Source organism: Pan paniscus, chromosome 7 (assembly GCF_029289425.2).
Source record: "Pan paniscus chromosome 7, NHGRI_mPanPan1-v2.0_pri, whole genome shotgun sequence".
Classification (NCBI taxonomy): Eukaryota; Metazoa; Chordata; class Mammalia; order Primates; family Hominidae; genus Pan; species Pan paniscus.
Genome location: NC_073256.2, coordinates 86,027,417 through 86,044,089, shown reverse-complemented (window position 1 = coordinate 86,044,089; position 16,673 = coordinate 86,027,417). Strand labels below are relative to the sequence as shown.

At 42.3% G+C, this 16,673-nt stretch overlaps 1 protein-coding gene across 16 annotated transcripts in view; it reads left to right on the top strand.

Moving 5' to 3' along the window:
- NCOA2 (nuclear receptor coactivator 2) overlaps positions 1-16,673 on the top strand; it is a 301,642-nt gene that overhangs the window by 97,049 nt on the left and 187,920 nt on the right. The gene's annotated exons all lie outside the window — the stretch shown is intronic.

Genomic DNA, 16,673 nt, shown 5'->3' with positions numbered 1-16,673 from the left:
AATAAATGTGTTATCAGTCAACAGACAATTGCTGAGAATCTACTACCGAGACATTGTGCTAGGTGCTAATGATTTTAAGACATACTACGGTCTTTTGCCTAAGAGACCATAAACATAGTTATTTACTGCGTTGTTCTTTTACAATGTGATATCAGACATTTTCTTTTATTTAAAAATACCATGTAGAATAATTTTCTCTATTTGTGTTCTTTTTGGCATTGTATGAAATTTGAATAGAGAAATGCTACAAATAGAAAGGTGTGAATAATTTTAGAGCCCTGAGGATGATATTATGAAAGGTTAAATTGTCTATGCTTTAATAAAAGGAGCAGTTAAAAATTATTTTAGTCACTGGAATAGTGAGTGTGTTTGTTTGAATTGTAGCACACCTAGACAGAAATAAATCTTGTTAAAACAACAGCTTACTACTGACCTTACTTGCTTTGCCCATTTTAGGCCCTAGAATCTTGACTACAGTGAAATAGAAAAGGTCTACTATGTACATTTGTAAGCGTATCTTTAAAAGATATTTTAACCTGATACTTTATGAAGAAAAAATAACAAGAATTCGTTACGCATGCCTTGAATTTATGGTCTGAAATCAGAACCCAAACATTTTATTATATACTATAGTTAACTAAAGTGTGTTTAGATACTACAAACTACAAATAACTTTTTGTGGGATTTTGATTCAATCTTCACTTCCTTCTCATAGAGGAACTCAAACTCTCGGTCACTCTATGAGATTTTTTTTTTTTTTTGGGAAGACAGAGTCTTGCTCTGTCACCCAGGCTGGAGTGCAGTGGTGTGATCTTGGCTCACTGCAACCTCTGCCTCCTAGATTCAAGCAATTCTTGTGCTTCAGCCTCCCAAGAAGCTGGGATTACAGGCACCCCCCGCACCATACCTAGCTAATTTTTGTATTTTTAGGAGAGACGGAGTTTCACCATCTTGGCCCCTTGCTGGTCTTGCTGGTCTCGAACTCCCGGCCTCAAGCGATCCTCCCTCCTTGGCCTCCCAAAGTGCTGGGTTACAGGTATGAGCCACTGCGCCTGGCCTGTGTTTTGATTTGATCTGAATTGTTGGTTATGTCCATAAAAAGCTAGCTATTTTTTGTTTGGTTTCGTTTTTTTGTTTGTTTGTTTGTTTGTTTGTTTTAGAGACAGGGTCTTGCTCTGTCTCCATGCTGGAGTGCAATGGTGTGATCACTGCTCACTGCATCCTCAATCTCCTGGGCTCAAATGATCCTCCTGCCTCAGCCTCCTGAGTAGCTGGTACCACAGATGTGCACCACCACACTCAGCTAATTTCTTGTTTATTTCTGGTAGAGATGGTGTCTCACTATGTTGCCCATGCTGGTCTGGAACTCCTAGGTTCAAGCAGTCCTCCCATGTCGACCTCCCAAAGTGTTGGGATTACAGGTGCTTGCTACTGCGCTTGGCCAAGGCTAGCAATTTTTGTGGGGGGAAAAAAAAAATTTAAGTACTGTATATAGAAAGATACCACTATGATACATAATGTTTTCTTGTAAGTTCCTTGAAGGTAGGACTTCTTTTGTTTTTTTAAACCATTATATTCCCAGAGCCTTTATATATCCCTGTTTATATATCCCTTGTATATAAATCTTTGTTGGGTAAATGAATTAATGAATTTTTATTTATCCTTAAGCATCGTAATCCTTTTTTGTGTTTGTTGCCATTCTGGTTTCCAGCTTGTCTGCCTGAGATGTTTCTTTTTTTTTTTTTAAGTCCTTATTACTATTTATGAAAGGCGATTCATTTTTGTTCTGGTGATATATTGTTTAAAACAATAATTTATTATTAATATAGCTCATAATTCTGTGGGTTAGGAATTTGGACAGGGCACAATAGGGATGGTTTGTCTCTTCTGTATCTGGAGTCTTAGTTGGGAAGACCAGGAACTGTCAGGGGCTATAATAGATGGGGCCTGGCTGGGCATTTAATTCTCTTTTTTCATATGGCTTTTCCACATGGCCAGCTTGGGCTTCTTCATAGTATGGCAGCCTCAAGGCAGTCATACATACGTAGCAGCTCAGAATGCTAAGATCGAGGGTTTCAGGAGTCCCAGGCTGAAGCATCAAGGCTCAGAAGTCCCAAAATACTGCTGCTGCTATATTCTCTTGGTCAAGCCAGTCATTAAGGCAACCCCAGCTTCAGGGAAAGGGTGGTTACACTTCAGTTCTCAATGAGAGTAGCAGCAAAGAGTTTATTGCTGTCTTTAATCTTTCACAGTTTCTGTTCAGAGTTTTTGTTGTCTTGTCATTATTATTATTAACACTATTAGGCTGTGGTTTATTCTAGGATGTCTAGCAAAATAACTATTTCCAAGTGTTTAGATATCAAATGGTAATAGCTCCTCTTTTCTCTCCATGCTGTAGTTTGTGGCCTGACTGCCTAGAGTGCTCTTTGTCCTAGATGGGCTAGAAAGAGGGGTGTTAGATTCCTTTTGATAGAAATAAGAACTTCCCAATTGGGAGTTCATGCTACAAATGAATTTCCCCCATGGAATAGAAATTCCCAGAGGAGAATACCTATAACTGTGTATCTATATCTATTTGTATGTGTATGTATATACATGTTTTTTATATATATATATTTATACACACACACACATATATGTGTATGTATAAATACACTCACAGATACACACACACACACCCCATTTCATAGTAGATAACTTGTAGGCCAGTAGTACCCAGATTATGATTCCATGTTTCTATTTAAAAATTTTTCCCAAATCTGCAAACTGGCATAGGAGTGCCACAATTTCAGTTTTGTCAAGTCATTATATGAAAATGAAAATGACCACTTACTAGCATCAGCATTTCAGAAAATAAAAGAAAAATTTAGCCCCATGAAACAGTAAGCTCATAATCTATAATAAAGTCAGATTCTTCACATTTACTGAAATTTAGCTTTATAAAAAAGGATTACATTTTTTCTTTTAGTTTTAAAAGACTTTGTTCTTTAGTTACAGTTCAGAGACATATTTTGGGTACCACTGGTAGGGCCTTTGATTTGTCAGTGAAATTTTTGGTAAACAAAACCTGTACATGAATGATTCTTAAAATCTACATTTTATGGCCATATTTATTATGTAAATAATTGGGAATGTTAACTTGGTTAATGGCTCCTATGAAAAGCAGCCAGTTTAGTATGTTACTAGATTCCTTTTCAATATAGAAGATTTTAGTTTAATTAAGACCTATAAAACAAAAATAGATTTACTAACTAAATATAAACAAAACTACCAAATCGATAAGATTTAAATTAGCACTACCATGCAAGGGTATTTGGCTGTAACAAAATTGCTGTGTATAATCTGCTGAGCTCAGGTTACATTGAGTTCAGCATGTACTGCTAGTAGCTGTGTGAAGATGTTTCAAATACTCCACATGAATTTTCTTTACTGAATTCATAGAAAACTTTCCCTCTCAAGATTTGACTTCAAAGAAATTAAAATACTCATCTTTAACACGAATGTAAGCACAAATGGAAGTCCTGAAATTAAATGGCAATAAGTTATCAGTTATATAATGGTCGTCCACATGATTCAGCATATCCATATGTTAAGTAATTTCAAATTTTCATCAAAATGAAAGCATGAAATTAGAAAATTTCATGGATGTTTTATGGACATTTATATACATTCTTGGTCTCTGGGACCCCCCAGTTTGAAGAAAAATTTAGCCACAATAGATTGTTTTCCTAGCTGTCTCCCACCTTAGGTTTCAGAATTGTCTTCTTTTCTAATGAAATTCCTTGTGTCAAGTAAAGTTCTCATTTTGTCACAGCCTTAAATTTTTTTTTCTTCACTGTCTTTTATCCTGCAATATTGTATTATTTCTTCTATTTTTTTTTTTTTTTTGCTTATGTAGGTACAACAGCCAATAACTGAATAATCTTGTTAGTGAAACCTTTTTGGGTAACTCATTGTTAAGTTGGTGCTTGTGACTGCTGTGTAAGGCTGGCTTTTAGAAAGTATCTTCTTGATATCAAATCCTTTTCTTTGAGGGAATAAGGAGTTGGGTAGAGCAAGAATTGCAGAGAAGGGAGCCTGGCAGAAGAAGCAGTAATAGAAGCAACCTGGGAGAGTGGAGGCCTTGAATTCAGAACGACCTGGATTCAGTTGGTATTTCTTCCTCTTGCTTTAACTTGAGCAAATTGCTTAACTTCTCTTAGTTTCCTCATCTGTAAAATGGATTTTTAAGAGACATGGTCTTGCTCTGTCACCCAGGCTGGAGTGTGATGGCACAAACATAGCTCACTGCAGCTTCAACCTCCCAGGCTCAAGCAATCCTCCAGCCTCAGCCCCTCAAGTAGCTGGGACTGCAGGCACGCGCCACCACACCTGGCTAATTTTTGTATTTTTTGTAGAGACGACGTTTCGCCTTGTTGCCCAGGCTCATCTTGAGCTCCTGAGTTCAATAATCCTCCCACCTCAGCCTCCCGAAGTGCTGGGATTACAGACATAAGCCACTGAGCCCGACCAGCATGTAAAATTTATAGCAGGGGAACTGGCATCTGTTTCATAACAAAAGGTAGCTCCTGTTATTCTGTATGCTTAGGGTGTTGGAATGCTCATCTCAAGATCTATCCAGTTTTATTTATGTTTTGTATGTTAGATATGTTATCAATAAATTCTAGCTTCACAACTAAGTTAGAAGGCCCTTTCACACCTTTTTGTGTACATAGTGCCCTTCTGTGACGTGGAGGTTGAATAGCAATTGGTTAAGATAGGATAGTGAGGCCCAAGTTTTAATGATATATTTGTTCCTGGGTTCATAGAAACTCTGTTAGTCATGATGACTGGGAGAAGTCCTGTCATCAGTAGAGGTACTAATCTCTTTGAGCCCTAGATTTCCATCTGTGAAACTCAGTAGTTGAAACGTGATTTCTAAGTTTGCTCTAGATCTCAATTTTTTCCCGAAATGGTACTGTTGCCATAGGATCCAGTTTTCTCCAGTATTCCTCAATGTTTTTGTTAGAACCTAGGCACCTAGTAAAATGAAAAATCCCATTTTTAATTTTTTAGGAAGACAAAAAACTCTATATAGTCTCACACAGTAGGGCCACATTTCTAATGAAATCTGTTTTCTGATAACATTTCTTCTGAGTGACATTTGGATCCATGGGATGACTCAGTAAAATACAGAAAGTTGATTAAAATGTGGCTAGGTACTAACTACTCCACAGGTAAAGTTCTTCACTGTCCTACACAGTGAGTTGCAAAGCTTTTCTCTTAGTCTGGTGCTAGCTTTTGGAATACTACATTCTTTCTACAACTCTGTAAAATATTGACATACTTAATCGCATAATACATAATTATAATTTGAGTCAAAGAAAATAAACTTACTTTTGTTTGATTAAAACATTATGGCTATGAATACCTATTATACACACTTGTGAGCTGTTTTCAATTTTTTTTCTGTTTAAAATACTGTTCATTTGGTGCTTGCTATCCTTTGTTTTGGTGGGTCGGTGCTGCCTAGCAGGCAGGCAGAGCAGTAAAAATACAGGTCCTGTGCTCGAGCAGTCCTGGGTTTGACATCCGGGTCTGTTGTAAGTTTTTTGACTTTAGATAAATTGTGTTACCTTACTGTCTTCCTTTTTAAGGAGACACCTCCTCTCCTGCCCTCGTACATGCTTTGTGTGCATTTTAAAAAATTAATGTTCCTTTTATTATATTGAAATAATGATTATATCTTAATGCGGTCATGTTCTATTGATAGATTTGACCTCTTTGTAGGAGGTGAGAATTGACAGTGACCATCATTTGGGGAAGGGTGCCTTTGGTGGCAAGTTTGTGCTGGTTCCTCTGAGGCTGTCTTTGAGGGTACTTTAGGTGTTGGAAGTTAAAGACTGCCGCTGCCCTTTGTAGATACATATATAATGTTAATGTTGGCTGGGGTGGTGGGTCACGCCTGTAAAACCAGCACTTTGGGAGGCCTAGGTGGGAAGATCACTTGAGGCCAGGAGTTCCAAGTCCAGCCTGAGCAACATAGCAAAACCCCATCTCTACAAAAAAAAAAAAAAAAGAATGAATAAATAAATATGAAAATCAGCCAGGTGTGGTGGTGCATGCCTATAGTCCTAGCTACTCAGGAGGCCGACATGGGTAGATCAACTGAGCCCAGGAGGTCGAGGCTGCAGTGAGCTGTGGTTGCACCACAGCACTCCAGCCTGAGCAATAGAGCAAGACCCTGTCTCAAAAAAAAAAAAAAAAAGCTAGTTACTTCTGGTCCACTTTCTTTTCTTACCCATAGTCTTAAGATATTATGCATATAGTTGCCAGGCACGGTGGCTCACACCTGTAATCCCAGCACCTTGGGAGGCCAAGATGGGTGGATCATGAGCTCAGGAGTTCAAGACCAGTCTGGCCAAGATGGTGAAACTCTGTCTCTACTAAAAAAAAAAAACCAAAAAAAAAAAAACCAAAAAAATTAGCCGGGCATGGTGGCGGGCACCTGTAATCCTAGCCACTCAGGAGGCTGAAGCAGAGAATTGCTTGAACCTGGGAGGCAGGTGTTGCAGTGAGCCGAGGTCATGCCACTGCACTCCAGCCTGGGCGACAGTGCGAGACTGGTCTAAAAAAAAAAAAATATGCATATAGTCACGCATCACTTAGATGCATTCTGAGTATTGCCTCATTAGGCAAGAGTGTACTTACACAAACCTAGATGGTCTAGCCTGCTACATACCTAGGCTATCTGGTGTAACCCATTGTTTCTAGGCTACAAACCTGTGTAGCATGTTACTATACTGAATACTGTGGGCAGTTGTAACACAATGGGAAATATTTGTGTATATAAACATGTCTAAATATAAAAAAGTGCAGTAAAAATATGGTATTATAATATTACAGGACCACCATGGGATATGCAGTGTGTCATTGACAAATGTTGTTATGCAGTGCATGACTGTATATTATACAGAATCTTGAAGTGTTTTATAGGCTCGTCTGTATTGTACCCAAGGGATATAAAAGGAATGATTCTAGGCTCAGTTGTGTCAGAATGGTCGTTGCAACAGTAATTAGGGGAAAAAAGCTAAGGAGAAGATGAATTTCTGAGGGGAGTTTATAATCTAAAAATTATCCACACTATTGGGAGAAAAACAATAAAAATTCTACTTATAGTGTGTTGGGGCCTTTTTACTTGAGGTGGGGGTGGATTGGTTGTTAGGGTGGCATGCTCTAGTCTTGGTGGGGAACTATCCTTGAGACTTTTACCTCTGTTTAAGAAAGATTAATTTCTGCCCAATAACTTATCTTCCCCCCCCCGCCATAATTCTGTTAAAGACTGTTGTCAGTTTTTTGGCAAAGCACCCTAATAAAAGCCCTAGGACTTCTGCAGTTGTTTAAAAATTACTAGTCCAGCAGCAGGTTATTGTCTTACTCAAAGATGGATGCAACCTCATCCTTGCCCTCAAACAGCTCACAGTCTAGAGGAGAAGATAAATTTTAGTATAAGATAATGACAGCAATCATTTGTACATGCCGTATCCAAATTCTTATTTCCTTTTCACATGTCAACACTTCAACCTTCTCTAGCCTGATTTATATCTTTATCTCTCCATTGAAACTGTCCTTATAAAGGGCACCAGTAATTTCTGATTGCCACATCAAGTAGAAATCTTAATTTCCAGTGTCATTGAACAATGGGGACCACCCTCTCCTTCTTGGAATTATCTCCTCTGGAATTTCATAGTACTTGTCTTTGCTGGTCTTCCTCTTGTCTTTTAGGTAATTTCTTCTCATTTTCCTTGGTCAATTCCTTTTCTACATAGTTTTTACCTGTAGAAGTTCCTCAAGACTTAGTTCCAGTCTCCCACCCTCCTTTCTTTATATTTTCTGCCAAAGAAATCTTAACCATTTCTATGGATTCAAGTGCTATTTTCAAGTCAAGGGCTGCCAATTTAGTATCTTTCATCCTTTTCCAAATTTGAACTTTGTACATTCAACTACAGATATGAGATTAATTGGTTGTCTAGGTCTATCTCTGGGCAAGAATACTAGTCTTTACAGAGTTGCTGTTTTATTATAGTTGCTTTATTGTATTGCCTCTGACCATGGTAGGCAAGAGACAAGATGGAAAGGAATGGGCATAATGAGATCCGTGAGTGTGATGGATATATTATTTTTCACTGTGTCATATATGTAAATTGTGGATGTGTATGTAACTGTAGCTTAAGAATTTTTAAACTGATATATTTTTCTATATATCTGTTATAATTATGGACTATGAATTTTTTTACATTTAGTGAGGATGAAAATTTATTAAATTGTATATCTAAATCTCTACTTGTTTAACTTATGACTAATTGTACTTTCAGAAGCTTTTTATTAAACTGAGTTAAAATAACAAAAGAACATCTTAAGATTGACTTTGAGTTAACTTTAAGCACTGGTTTTATTAACCTAAAAATTTATCTGTATTAATTTGTATACCTTAATAGGCAAAATGAATAGTTGGAAAGAATAATTAGGAGGTTAGTTAATGTTTACCTGTAAGTTATCAGGGCTAAATGTTATTTTAAGGGAGTTTTGCCACGATTCTGTTGACCTTACAGAGGACTTTGGAAAATGAAAATTACCTTTAGTCTCCCTCTCCCTCTCCCGTCTCCCTCTCCCGTCTCCCTCTCCCGTCTCCCTCTCCCGTCTCCCTCTCCCGTCTCCCTCTCCCGTCTCCCTCTCCCGTCTCCCTCTCCCGTCTCCCTCTCCCGTCTCCCTCTCCCGTCTCCCTCTCCCGTCTCCCGTCTCCCTCTCCCGTCTCCCTCTCCCTCTCCCTCTCCCTCTCCCTCTCCCTCTCCCTCTCCCGTCTCCCTCTCCCTCTCCCGTCTCCCTCTCCCTCTCCTTTCCACGGTCTCCCTCTCATGCCGGGCCAAAGCTGGACTGTACTGCTGCCATCTCGGCTTGCTGCAGCCTCCCTGCCTGATTCTCCTGCCTCAGCCTGCCGAGTGCCTGCGATTGCAGGCGCGCGCCGCCACGCCTGACTGGTTTTCATGTTTTTTTGGTGGGGACGGGGTTTCGCTGTGTTGGCCGGACTGGTCTCCAGCTCCTAGCCGCGAGTGATCCGCCAGCCTCGGCCTCCCGAGGTGCCGGGATTGCAGACGGAGTCTCATTCACTCAGTGCTCAATGGTGCCCAGGCTGGAGTGCAGTGGCGTGATCTCGGCTCGCTACGGCCTCCACCTCCCAGCCGCCTGCCTTGGCCCCCCAAAGTGCAGAGATTGCAGCCTCTGCCCGGCCGCCACCCCATCTGGGAAGTGAGGAGCGTCTCTGCCTGGCTGCCCATCGTCTGGGATGTGAGGAGCCCCTCTGCCTGGCTGCCCAGTCTGGAAAGTGAGGAGCGTCTCTGCCCGGCCGCCATCCCACCTGGGAAGTGAGGAGCGCCTCATCCCGGCCGCCATCCCATCTAGGAAGTGAGGAGCGTCTCTGCCCGGCAGCCCATAGTCTGAGATGTGGGGAGCGCCTCTGCCCCGCCGCCCCGTCTGGGATGTGAGGAGCGCCTCGGCCCGGCCGCGACCCCGTCTGGGAGGTGAGGAGCGTCTCTGCCCGGCCGCCCCGTCTGAGAAGTGAGGAGACCCTCCGCCTGGCAACCGCACCTTCTGAGAAGTGAGGAGCCCCTCTGCCTGGCTGCCACCCCGTCTGGGAAGTGAGGAGCGTCTCCGCCCGGCAGCCACCCCGTCCGGGAGGGAGGTGGGGGTCAGCCCCCCGCCCGGCCAGCCGCCCCGTCCGGGAGGGAGGTGGGGGGGTCAGCCCCCCGCCCGGCCAGCCGCCCCGTCCGGGAGGGAGGTGGGGGGGTCAGCCCCCCGCCCGGCCAGCCGCCCCGTCCGGGAGGTGAGGGGCACCTCTGCCTGGCCGCCCCTACTGGGAAGTGAGGAGCCCCTCTGCCCAGCCAGCCGCCCCGTCCAGGAGGGAGGTGGGGGAGTCAGCCCCCCGCCTGGCCAGCCGCCCCGTCTGGGAGGGAGGTGGGGGGCTCAGCCCCCCACCCGGCCAGCCGCTCTGTCCGGGAGGGAGGTCGGGGGGGGTCAGTGCCTCCTCCCGGCCAGCCGCCCCGTCTGGGAGGGAGGTGGGGGGCTCAGCCCCCTGCCCGGCCAGCCGCTCCGTCCGGGAGGGAGGTGGGGGGGGGGTCAGCGCCTCCTCCCGGCCAGCCGCCCCGACTGGGAGGGAGGTGGGGGGGTCAGCCACCCCGTCCGGGAGGGAGGTGGGGGGGTCAGCCCCCCGCCCGGCCAGCCGCCCCATCCGGGAGGTGAGGAGCGCCTCTGCCTGGCCGCCCCTACTGGGAAATGAGGAGCCCCTCTGCCCGGCCAGCCGCCCCGTCCGGGAGGGAGGTGGGGGAGTCAGCCCCTGGCCCGGCCAGCCGCCCCGTCCAGGAGGGAGGTGGGGGGCTCAGCCCCCCGCCCGGCCAGCCGCCCTGTCCAGGAGGTGAGGGGCGCCTCTGCCCGGCCGCCCCTACTGGGAAGTGAGGAGCCCCTCTGCCCGGCCAGCCGCCCCATCCGGGAGGGAGGTGGGGGGCTCAGTCCCCCGCCCGGCCAGCCGCTCCGTCCGGGAGGGAGGTGGGGGGGTCAGCCCCCCGCCCGGCCAGCCGCCCCATCCAGGAGGTGAGGGGCGCCTCTGCCTGGCCGCCCCTACTGGGAAGTGAGGAGCCCCTCTGCCCGGCCAGCCGCCCCGTCCGGGAGGGAGGTGGGGGAGTCAGCCCCCGGCCCGGCCAGCCGCCCCGTCCGGGAGGGAGGTGGGGGGGTCAGCCCCACGCCCGGCCAGCCGCCCGGTCCGGGAGCTGAGGGGCGCCTCTGCCCGGCCGCCCCTACTGGGAAGTGAGGAGCCCCTCTGCCCGGCCACCACCCTGTCTGGGAGGTGTACCCAACAGCTCATTGAGAATGGGCCATGATGACGATGGCGGTTTTCTGGAATAGAAAAGGGGGCAAGGTGGGGAAAAGATTGAGAAATCGGATGGTTGCCGTGTCTGTGTAGAAAGAAGTAGACATGGGAGACTTTTCATTTTGTTCTGTACTAAGAAAAATTCTTCTGCCTTGGGATCCTGTTGATCTATGACCTTACCCCCAAACCTGTGCTCTCTGAAACATGTGCTGTGTCCACTCAGGGTTAAATGGATTAAGGGCGGTGCAAGATGTGCTTTGTTAAACAGATGCTTGAAGGCAGCATGCTCCTTAAGAGTCATCACCACTCCCTAATCTCAAGTACCCAGGGACACAAACCCTCTGCCTAGGAAAACCAGAGACCTTTGTTCACTTGTTTGTCTGCTGACCTTTCCTCCACTAGTGTCCTATGACCCTGCCAAATCCCCCTCTGTGAGAAACACCCAGGAATGATCAATAAAAAATTATATTAAAAAAAAAAAAAAAGAAAATTACCTTTAAACATTTTCATTAGTTAAGAGTTATTGTCTGCAGTGGAGGTATAGCCTTTTAAACAGAGAAAGAAATCATGAGCTTGTCTGCAGTATATATAGAAGTTAGTCAATTTATAAATTATTCTTCTGAGGTCTAGATGCTTATTAGCACCATCAAACTTATTGGGGAACAATTTTACTTTGCATGTCTAGTCCTCATTCTTTATATTATTAAGTCTTCTGCAGTGAAACTTTGGAATTTTACTATTTTATTAAAATTCATATGAAGGCTATATATTAGGACACATTTGCATTACAAATATATGTAATATATTTGTATAATAACAATATCACGTTCAATAATCTGAAATAGTTTTCAAAGGTAAGTCGTGAAAGTATGACTTTCTTCTTGGGGTTATATCCTGTGGTGACTTAAAGGTGTTTTTTATGTTTGAGAGTTTGTGCTTTTAAGCAAAAAAAGGGAAAAATAAATTTTGTATTAATCATATATTATGAGTGTACACTATGGGTATAAATTCACATGTGCTTGGCTGGAACTATTGAAAAATCTTAAGTAATTTGAGCAGTTCTTCCTTAGCTTTTTCTTCTGTTCCCTGTGCGTTCTCTTTTTTCCTGCCAGTCTGTCTGGCTGGCTTGATTAAGGTGGTGCTGGCTGGCCTGAAACATGAAGTGTGATAGTTGTTGGGCTGCCCTTTTGTTTAGTCATCTCTTTCCAACAGCCTGTTTGTTCCATGTTTTCAGTTGTCCATGAAAAAATTGACTTGGTTGTTTTGAGTTGACAAACATATCTTTCTTTTTTTTTTTTTTTTTTTTTGAGAAAGGGTCTCACTCTGTCACCTAGGCTGGAATGCAGTGGCGTGATCACGACTCACTGCAGCCTTGACATCCGCAGGCTCAAGTGATCCTCCCATCCCAGCCTCATGAGTATCTGAGACTACAGACATGCGCCACCATGCCTAGCTAATTTTTTTGTATTTTTTGGAGACGGGGTTTCACCTTGTTGCCCCAAGCTGGTTTCGAACTCCTGGGCTCAAGTGATATGCCTGCTCAAGCCTCCCAAAGTGTTGGGAATACAGGCGGGAGCCACCATGCCCTGCAACAGACATATCTTTATTTACATACCAGCTCTATTAGTGATTGCATCCTTTGATTGGTAGCAACTTTGAGAAAATTGTGAGGCCTACATTTGGGCTGAGAAAATAATAATGCCAAGATTTAATAATAGTGTCTGCCAAAGGTGCAAGATGTAGGGAATACCTTTTGCTGGTCTTGTTAGTACTATACCAAAAACCTCAAGAAGGCAGTTTTCAGGTTGGTCACATTTCTGCCATTTGCTTTTTCAAATCAAGTTGGCAAAAATAGCATTATCAAAACAGTGACCTTCTGTAACAGCCTACTGGGTAAGATCATGTATGAACTCCAGAGTCAGACTCTTGTGGGTTAGAACCCAGACTTTTGCTAGTTCCTCAGCTCTCTGGCTTTAGACAGAGCTCTTTACTCCCCAGTTAGGTTTCTGTATCTATAAGGTGGACATGATAGTAGCAGGGCCTACCCTCATAGGATTGTTATGAAGGTTAAATTAGGTAACACACAAAAAGTTCTCTACTCAGTGCTCTCACAGAATAAGCATTCAATAAATGCTATTGATGCTATTGTTACGTTGTTGTTAAGCCAAATAAAGTATGGCACATCTCTTATTATAGTAGTTATAAATTAAAATGTTCTTTTAGCCAGTATTACAGCTGTCATTTCATTTTCTTCCCAGTTTCCATTGCTTCCTCTGGGTCTGTTTCTATCCATTCACTTAAAAAATAAATAAAATGAAATATTGAGCATATCTTCTTCAGTTCTCTCTCACGCCCTGCCATTAACCTACACGGTTCTAATGCTGCCAGCTGTCTTATTTATGTGTGGTGTAGATTCAGTCCTGACTGCTTTTTGCCTCAGACTCGTGAGGTGTTACTCCACCTGCTAGTTGATGCTTTACATGGCAGGTGTTCACACCACCATATGCAGCTAGAACTACCTTTACCCTTAGATCCCTACTCACGCGGAAACTGTAGTTATCACACAAGAAAGAGCAAGGACACACAGGTGCATTTGTGAAAAATCACTAAAATATTTTTTAACATTAAAAATTTTTTTGCATTTTAAAAATTGAAGTATAATTTGCAGACCATAAAATGCACCCATTTTAAGTAGCAGGAGTTTCAGTACATTTTTACAGTCATATATCTTGTGTCTGTTATTCATCTTCTTTAGGACACAATTCAGTTTTAGAACAATTCTATCACCCCACAAAGTTATCTTGTGTCCATTTTTAGTCAGTTTCCATTTCCATATCCTGACACTGGAAACCATCAGCCTGCTTTCTGTCTTTATAGTTTTACTTTTTCTAGAAATTTCAAATAAATGGAATCATACAATACAGTGTGTGTTGTATTTGTGTCAGTCTTCTTTCATTTAGCATAATGTTTTTGAGGTTCATCTGTGTTGTTCACATATTGATAATTCATTCCCCTTTATTGAGTGGTATTCCACTGTATGGATGTACAGCATTTAAGAAAATTCCTTGATAAACATTTGTATTGTTTACAATTTTTGGCTATTGTGGACAATAACTGCTGTGAACATTTCCATTCAGCTCTTTGTATGGATATCTCTTCCCCAAGAGAAATGAAAACATCAGGGATAAAATTGCATTGTGTAGTGAGAAACTTCCAAACTGTTTTCCCAAATGACTGTACTATTGCATTTTCTACCAGCAGTGGATTAAAAGGGGTTCTGATTTCTTCATATCCTTGTCAACACTTTAGATAATTTTACTGGTTGTGTAGAATATTTCATTGTGGTTTCAATTTCCATTTTCCTAATAACTAATGATGTTGAGTATTTTTTCATGTACTTTTCCTTATTGTATATCTCATGGTGAGTTGCAGAATATGTTGCCCATTTAAAAATAATTGAATTATTTGTCCTATTATTAAGTTGTAAGAGATCTTTATATATTCTAGATACATGCCCTTTATCAAATAATTTAGCTCCTTATATAATATATTCTAGATATGTGTCCTTTATCAGATAATTATTTTGCAGATATCCCCAAAATTATCCCTACTCCTTCCCTTGAAACACATTCTTAGAGGGGCTTTGTGAAAACTCTCGGGACAGAGCAGTAACGAGATGCTTCTTTATTATAGAGCTTTTGTTACCTCCACTTTTGCTTTAAATGACTACTAGTTTCTCTTAGTAACTTATGAAAAAGTTTGTAATTCTGTTTTTATGGAAGTATTTTATTCTTTTTGTTTAAAATGTTACACCAAGGTATCTAGATGTTTGGAAATTTTAGTATCTTTATATCTCCTAAACATCTTTCTGGTTTTTTTTTTTTTTTTGAGTTGGAGTCTCCCTCTGTCGCCCAGGCTGGAGTATAGTGGCGCGATCTCGGCTCACTGCAAGCTCTGCCTCCTGGGTTCACGCCATTCTCCTGCCTCAGCCTCCGAGTAGCTGGAACTATAGGCACCTGCCACCACGGCCGGCTAATTTTTTAGTATTTTAGTAGAGACGGGGTTTCACCGTGTTAGCCGGGATGGTCTTGATCTCCTGACTTCATGATCCACCCGCTCAGCCTCCCAGAGTGCTGGGATTACAGGTGTGAACCACTGTGCCCGGCTAACATCTTTCTTTAGCATGGGTGCATTGACACTTTTGCCTCATGTTATAGTAGCTTATTAATAAAAGCTTACTGAATAGTATAGAGCCAACAGTAATCATTTAATATAATTCCTACTAATATCACAAGTTTCAGCTCATGATTGTTGCATAATATGATGTCCTTGAGCAAATTAGTTGTTGGTATAGAATTATAACGGGCTTAAGTAGGCCAGCATAATGAATACATTTATCCCAGTAGTGTTAGAAAGAGTTGATGACTCCTATTACTTAAGTTTATTGCACACTATTCACTGACTGCCACTTGAGTAGAATCCATTCATTTTATTTACTGTGATAACTTCTTATTTGCATATAGATTCTTTTTGTTTGTTTTTCATGAAGTATCTCTGACTAATACACTAGCTGCATTTCATTATATATGATGAGTTCAAGACTGGCCAGGTCTTGGTAAAAATCAAAATGCCATCTTTTTCTGTTTCTCTCCCCTGTAGACCTTTTAGATTATGAAATCAGATGTTTCTAGTGTCCAAGAAAAATAGTAATTTTGATATTAAATTGATGTTAACTTGTTTGTGCTACTGGATTCTATTTACTGTTTTAACGAGTAAAGGGCTCTTAAAGGAATTAGTAATGTTTTAAGTTTTGATAATCCAAATTGTAAATTCTTACTGATGGATGTCATCTGAAGGAAGAAAAATCTAGTAGCTTAGTTATAAAAACATTCCTTGGAGCTGATTAAATCTAGTAGTGTTTAATGTTTTTTAAAAATTATTCTTAAAAAGAGATACATTTTCAGTATCGTTACTAGTAGCAATCAAGCCACTTTTCTTGAGTCCATAAAATATACAAAAGCAGTAAATATTAATATACATAAAATGCTGTAAGCACATACTTCTTGTTTTCATATTCCTCATTGTGTTTCTTGGGAACAAACTTAATTGGTGCAGTGGAAGGATCAGACGAAAAGCTGCAGGCTCATTTACAGCGAAGTACTTTGTTCACAAAGACACAGACTCTGAAGAAACATTGCAAACAGTTGCCCTCATTATTGAAAATATTCAGTTCTTCCTTTTCTTATTCACCTTTTCTCTTGCAAATTATCTTGGTTATTATAACATCACTTTTACTGCCATAAAGGCTGTCCTTGGCTGGGCATGGTGGTTCACACCTGTAACCTGGCATTTTGGAAGGCCAAGGCAGGAAGGTCACTTGACGCTAGGAGTTCGAGACCAGCCCAGGCAACTTAGCAAGACCCTACCACTACAAAAAATAAAAGATTAGCTGGGTGTGGTGGCGCATGCCTGTAGTCCTAGCTACTTGGGAGGCTGGGGCGGGAGGATCACCTGAGCCTACGAGTTTGAGGTTGCAGTGAGCTGTGATAGTGCCACTGCATTCCAGCCTGGGTAGCAGAACGAAATTTTGTCTCTGAAGGGGGGGAAATAAAAGATAATTCTTGAGATAAGAAATTATTTAGTCATTCAGGCCTTTTGGTTCCATATAGGTAAACTGTAAATCATGGTAAATTAAGATTAGCATGGGAACTTTCTTTATTTATTCAGCACACATTTTCTGCCTGTTACAATGTGCTGGGCACAGCCCTAGGAA